Raw genomic sequence first — 5,879 nt, 5'->3', positions numbered from 1 at the left:
CGTAAGCCTGGGAGATAAAATCTCACTTCTTTTTTTGTTAACTAATAGACTAGTTTTAGGTTTACAGAAAAATTGAGCAGAAGGCACAGAGAGTTTGCACATATCCCCTCACCCCACCCCCATATATAGTTTTCCCTATTATTAACATCTTGCATTAGTGTGGGACATTTGTTACAGCTGATAGACCAATATTGATCTGCTATTAACTGAAGTCCATCATTTACATTAGGGTTCACTCTTTGCTTGTATATTCTATGGGTTTTGACAAGTGTACAATGACATGTATTCACCATTACAGTATTATATGGAATAGTTTCATTGCCCTAAACATACTCTGTGCTCTCCCTATTCACCCCTCCCTCCCCCTGTCCAACTCCCCAATACTGATCTTTCTACTGTCTCCATAGTTTTGCCTTTTCCAGAATGTCAGATAGTTGGAATAATACAGCATGTAGCCTTTTCATCATATAATATGAAGCCTTGCTTCTTTTAATTAGAAATATGTATTTACCTTTCAAAACCCTCTCTGAATGCAGAATACATTCATAAGCAAAAGAACAAAGAGTAATAATTTTTAAGTGTATTTTCAGCACTGTTCAGGGGATTGAGCAGCCAATAGGTGTAACCGATTTCCTTAACAAGCATCTGCTTAATAAATATTTGTCAAACAAATGAATGAATGAATTCCCAGCTTGATGACTACATTAGCAGATGGTCAATGCGTGCTTGTTAAATTGAACTCTAGACCTAACATTTTGATTGCATTTAGGGGATTCCCAGTTCTCCTTGACCATAAACTTAAGAGGAACACATAGTTTTCATGGCTTGGTCACTTTATGTTTCAGACACTATGCTAAGCATTTTACAAACACTATTTCAAATCAGCATTATCAATAATCTTCTGAACTAACAATTACTATTTCCACTTTACAGATGAAGAAGCAGGCTCAGAGATGTTAAGGAACTTGCCCGAAATCACACAGCAGGTAAAGTGAACTTTTAATTCACACTCAGATGGAAACTTTATCCCCAGGAGCATCCTGATGAGCCCACCAGGACATGCTGTGGAGTCTTCCATGGAGCTGACAAGTGGCCCAGCACTCCAAACTTTCCATGATGGTCTCAAATAGATATCCTATGAGACGACACTCAGATCAGTCTGTGTACTGCTCCCAAAATGCCCTACCTTGCTTTCTACACTGAACAATGCCCCAAAGTAGTGGAATTTTTTTTTTTTTTTAATGGAAGCCAGAGGTTCATCATAACAGGTGTCACGGAAGTCCTCAGAGATGTAAATAAACTCCTGGAGATAAGGCTGACGTATAAAAGTCTACCTCAGTGCTGGGGAAACGAGCACACTGTTCACCACTGTAGGAGAAAAGAAGGGGACAGAAGATCATGTAGGGCTTTGTAATTCATCAAAGATTCTTAGATATTTCTACCTACAATTAGAAATGAAATTATCTCCAACACTTCAAACTTCTGACAGAGAAGATTTATAAATCTGATAAGCAGAATCTTTGTAAGCATATAAATAAGTTCTGTAAATCGAACATACCCACCTGCTAAATGTGCTAAGCAGAGACAGCATCATCAAAGCAGCACCATGAGGACAGATCGGTTTCCTTGAATGAACACAATTTACCAAAATTATTGATCCCATTTTTATCTCTTTATTGTCTCTCTGCTTGCTTGTACAATTTCCCAGAACTACACATTTTTCTCATCCAGATAAGGGAGACTTAAAAACTAGGTCAGTCACATGAGTACAGTAACTGACATTTCAGAATCAGGGTTTGGTCTGAGACTCTGGATGGGAAAGCAAGGCCTGAGCATCAGTTCCAAGTTCATTCTAGATGAGCCATAAGTTAATACACTGAATGCTTCTTGTAGGAATACAACTTCCTAATCATATACTTTTTCTTGCAATATAGTGCATCCTTTATCACCTTTTTGGCTTTTTTGAACAATAGCCTTTGATAACACTTTTACCAAGATGTCTTTTATATAAATTTTTATTGAATAATTTGAGTTAAAATTCTCTTCTTCTTACCTGAATTGCAATGAAATCTTTCTATTGCCCACCTGGGTCCAACACCCTATTTGTTCCTCTGAACTTTTTGTGTTTATTAACCACCATGTTCTGGCCATTTATTGACAGAAAGAATCTGGAATTCTAGAGTGTCGAGTTAGAAGGGACAGTATCAGAAGCATTCTTGTGCCCACCCCTCCATCCCCGCCCCCGCCCCACCCCGCCGTTCCTGCTAAGTGCTGGGAACTCTGCCTAGCAGTTTCAACAATGGGAAAATCCTGCCTCGAGAAAATATAAAGCCTGCCATTCCCTGGCCTCCCTGGCTGGGGTGTGAAGCCTTGTGATTATACAGCCAGTTAGGGGCTGTCAGGACCGGAATCCAGGAAATGTCTCTCCAAGCCCCTATCTTCAGCCCAAGAAAGAGATCTGATGGATAACTGTTTTCTATTTTCTCCCCCCTACTTTTTTTTTGTTTGTTTGATAAGCAGAGATAGACAACAGAGAACAGTGAGCCCTTAGCTCAGTCCTGGAACTCAGAAATCAGAACATACTTGTTAATGGACTGATTAACACCACCAGCCCCCACCTGTCCTGGTTGCCCTAATCACGAACCCCAAGAAGGAATGATGCTCACACCCCCACAGTGCTTCTCCTCTTCCCTCACCCCTGCACAACCCAGGAAGGTGCTGTGCTGAGCAACCGCATCAGGCAGAAGGGTTGCCTGCTAAGTGACCACGGCATTTAAGGGAAGCCAAGAAAGTGATGAAAGGCTTCGAAAGACAACTGCAGGAAGAAAGAAGGAAGGTCATGGTGGACAGGATCCTGGAGGGAAGAGAGACACGGTCAGGTGGAGAGGCTGGGGGCAGATTGCCATCACCCTCACCATGTTGCCTACTTGAGTCTCAGAAACAACTCTCTTTTCCTTCCCTTTGTGCTCCTGCAGAGAATATCATTCCATCTTACATCTTATCAGTAGTAGTGGCAAATCTGTACAGGTCTGCAGCAACCTCAATTCTTGGCTTCTCAGAAGAAAGATTTTGACTGAGAGGAATAAGGCAGAGGAAGAGACTGAATCTAGTTTTAGAGCAGGAGTGAAAGTTTATTAAAATATATTAGAGCAGAAATGAAAGGAAGTAAAGTACACTTGGAAGAGGGCCAGGCAGATGACTTGAGAGATTCAAGTGAATGGTCTGACTTTTGACTTGGAGTTTTATATGTTGGTATGCTTCCGAGGTCTTGCATTACCTCTCCACTGATTCTTCCTTCAGGGTGGGCTATCCGCATGTGCAGTGGCCTGCCAGTACTTGGAAGGGGCCACATGCACAGTGTGTTTACTGGAGTTGTGCACATGCTCATTCGAGGCTTTCTTCCCTTACCAGTTGAGTATTCCTAGAGGAAGGTCATATACCAGTTAAACTCTGCCATTTTGCCTTTTAGTGTGCATGCTTGGGCCCACTCGCCCGACTCCTGAGATCTTCTTATTGGAAGCTGCCGATCATCAAATTTTGTTGTTTTCTATCTACTGGGAGATGATTGCCTTTCCCTGGTGCCAGCTGCGACCAATTATTATTTTAGAGAGATCGTTAACAACCGCCTGACCATCACCTGAGGGTCACCTGGCATTCCTTGTTGGGGAACCCACTCCTGCCCTGTTCATGTCTGCATGACTACCTACTGAAACATCATGTTTTGTTTAAAGAGATGGATGCACAAAGTGTGTATATGTATAGGTGCCCACATGTCTATTTAACTGTATGTACTAAATTAACACCTGTCCCCAAACTGATCTCTGCTGAATAGAGCCCATCAAACTTGGTTCCCTTGGTGTGCTTGCACTCTTGGAAGTATATACCGACTAGGGCACAGGTCCAGCCTCAGCCCTGGTGTTACAGTCTCACCAATGCACCACAAAGTAGCAGTCTCTCATTGTGAGTTATCACCTGGAGTTCTTTGTCTCACAACTAAGAGAATTAGGGGGAGTGGGCACAAAGGGTGAAGTTAGAGCGAAAGTTTAATAAGTGAAAGAAGAAAGCTCTTGGCTGTGGAGAGGGGACCCAGAAAAGGGTTACCATTTTCATAGTTGAATGCAAAGGCTTTTATAGGAAGCCAATAAGGACTGGGGATCTCATTTGCATAGGTATGAATTTCTGGTAGCTCTACCTTGTTCCTAATGCACATGTGGGCCCTTAGCTTGAGTTACTCCGTATTGCTTTGTTCCGCTTACTGTGCATGTGTCAGGGGATGGAATTGTCCATTGTGGGCATGTCTGGGCAAGCCACCTGTATAGCCTTTCTTATCTGTTTGGCCGTGGGCATGTCTTAGGCAAGGCCCCCTGTGCAAGTTCCTTTACCTGAGCCTGCAGCTTTGATTTTTCAGACTGTTCCTTTGTTTGAAAGAGGACCCACCCTAACTATCTGCCTGACCAGTTTCTTCCTTTCTCCTCCCTCACTAGGAGATGCTCTTATCAGACCTTCCTAAGTGGAAAAAAAAAAAAAAAAAGCCACAGCCTACTCCATCTTTTCTCCACTTCCTTGTTCACTTTTCATCTTACTCTAAGAAGTCTTTATGTAGCTATCATTTCCTGAGCATCACACTGCTTGGTGCTGGGAGTCAAACCACCCAAACCTGAACTCAGCTCATAGGACATACCATCTGTAAACCAAAAATAAAATTCTAACCCCCCCGACCATCTGAATGAACCCCTTCTCTCAGCAAGGGCGTTCTAAGACTTACCTGAGGGACTGGTTCAGGCCATGATGTGGGGTGGAGTGTGGACGTGCCTCATCGTACACGCCTCCCTCTCAGAACAGACTCTGAAAGTTCGATGAAAAACAGTTACAATCAAGTCTTTCTGAAGCCTGCTGCCTGAAGGCTTCATCTGAATGATAAAACTTTGGTCTCCACAACCTCTTATTGTAACCCAGACGTTCGTTTTCATTAATTCCAGGTCTTCAGACAATAACTCTTTCAACCAATTTCCAATTGGTTGAAAATTTTTAACCTGCCTATAACCTGGAAGCCCCCATTGCAATCCCCCCACTTCAAGTTGTTCCCCCTTTTCCGACCAAACCAAGTACATCTTGCATGTATTTGACTGATGTCCCATGTCTCCCTAAAATGTGTAAAACTGGGCTTTGCCCTGATCACCTTGGGCACGTGTTCTCAGGATCTCCGGAGGGTTGTGTCACAGGCCATTGGTCACTCATATTTGGCTCAGAATAAATCTCTTCAAATATTTTACAGAGTTTGTCTCTTTTCCATCGACGCATTTCAGCCTTTCGAGGAGTTTTCACAACCAACATAATTTGCACAGTACTTGCAAAGACTGACAGTGATTTGAGATATAAAAATGCTTTAAATAATTGAATTATATGAGCTAATATTATTGCCATATATTCCAATGGTAAAACAGAGCTCACTAGTATCCTTGCAACTGAGAGGAAGCAGAATATAGTGGTAATCAGCACCCGATGGGCTGTCTGAGAGATGTGAGGTCTGAGCAGCCATCACGTTGTAGAGTTGTAGAGAAAAGAACGTGAGAAACCACCAGCATCAAGTTCCCAGGTGAATGGGGCTGGGCAATTACTGCTTCATTTTGCTTTTGTTTTCTCCCCCAGCTCTTCTCTCTCTGTCTCTCTCTCTCCCTCTCTCCCGAGACACAAAGGAAACCAAATGCAAATTGATACTTATTCTATAGGGTCCAGATACCAGTCTCCTTCTTAACAGGAAATTGAAAGTCTCAGTAAGTCTCTCCACAGAGGCCTGTTTGCAGGAGGCCAGGGCAGGAGGTAGAGCTAAGTTTGTTTATCAGCTTATTCTGGGGACGGAGGTAGAACCGTCACCCACA

The 5,879-nt window shown here is 42.8% G+C and overlaps 1 long non-coding RNA gene across 2 annotated transcripts; it reads right to left on the bottom strand.

Annotated features, from left to right (window-relative positions):
* Nucleotides 1–362: 362 nt before the first annotated feature.
* LOC105479224 (uncharacterized) lies at nucleotides 363–5,879 on the bottom strand. 2 transcript variants are annotated; one of them, XR_011622704.1, is made up of 4 exons: nucleotides 5,180–5,879; nucleotides 4,766–4,845; nucleotides 1,563–1,625; nucleotides 363–1,368 (listed from the first exon to the last, which is right to left on the bottom strand). It is a non-coding gene; the product is annotated as an uncharacterized lncRNA (long non-coding RNA). The 2 variants fall into 2 exon arrangements; XR_985762.2 differs by lacking the exons at nucleotides 363–1,368; nucleotides 1,563–1,625 and adding an exon at nucleotides 2,275–3,421 and having other exon boundaries at nucleotides 5,180–5,878.

Source organism: Macaca nemestrina, chromosome 1 (assembly GCF_043159975.1).
Source record: "Macaca nemestrina isolate mMacNem1 chromosome 1, mMacNem.hap1, whole genome shotgun sequence".
In the NCBI taxonomy this organism is placed as follows: Eukaryota; Metazoa; Chordata; class Mammalia; order Primates; family Cercopithecidae; genus Macaca; species Macaca nemestrina.
This window is presented reverse-complemented; position numbering and strand designations above follow the sequence as displayed.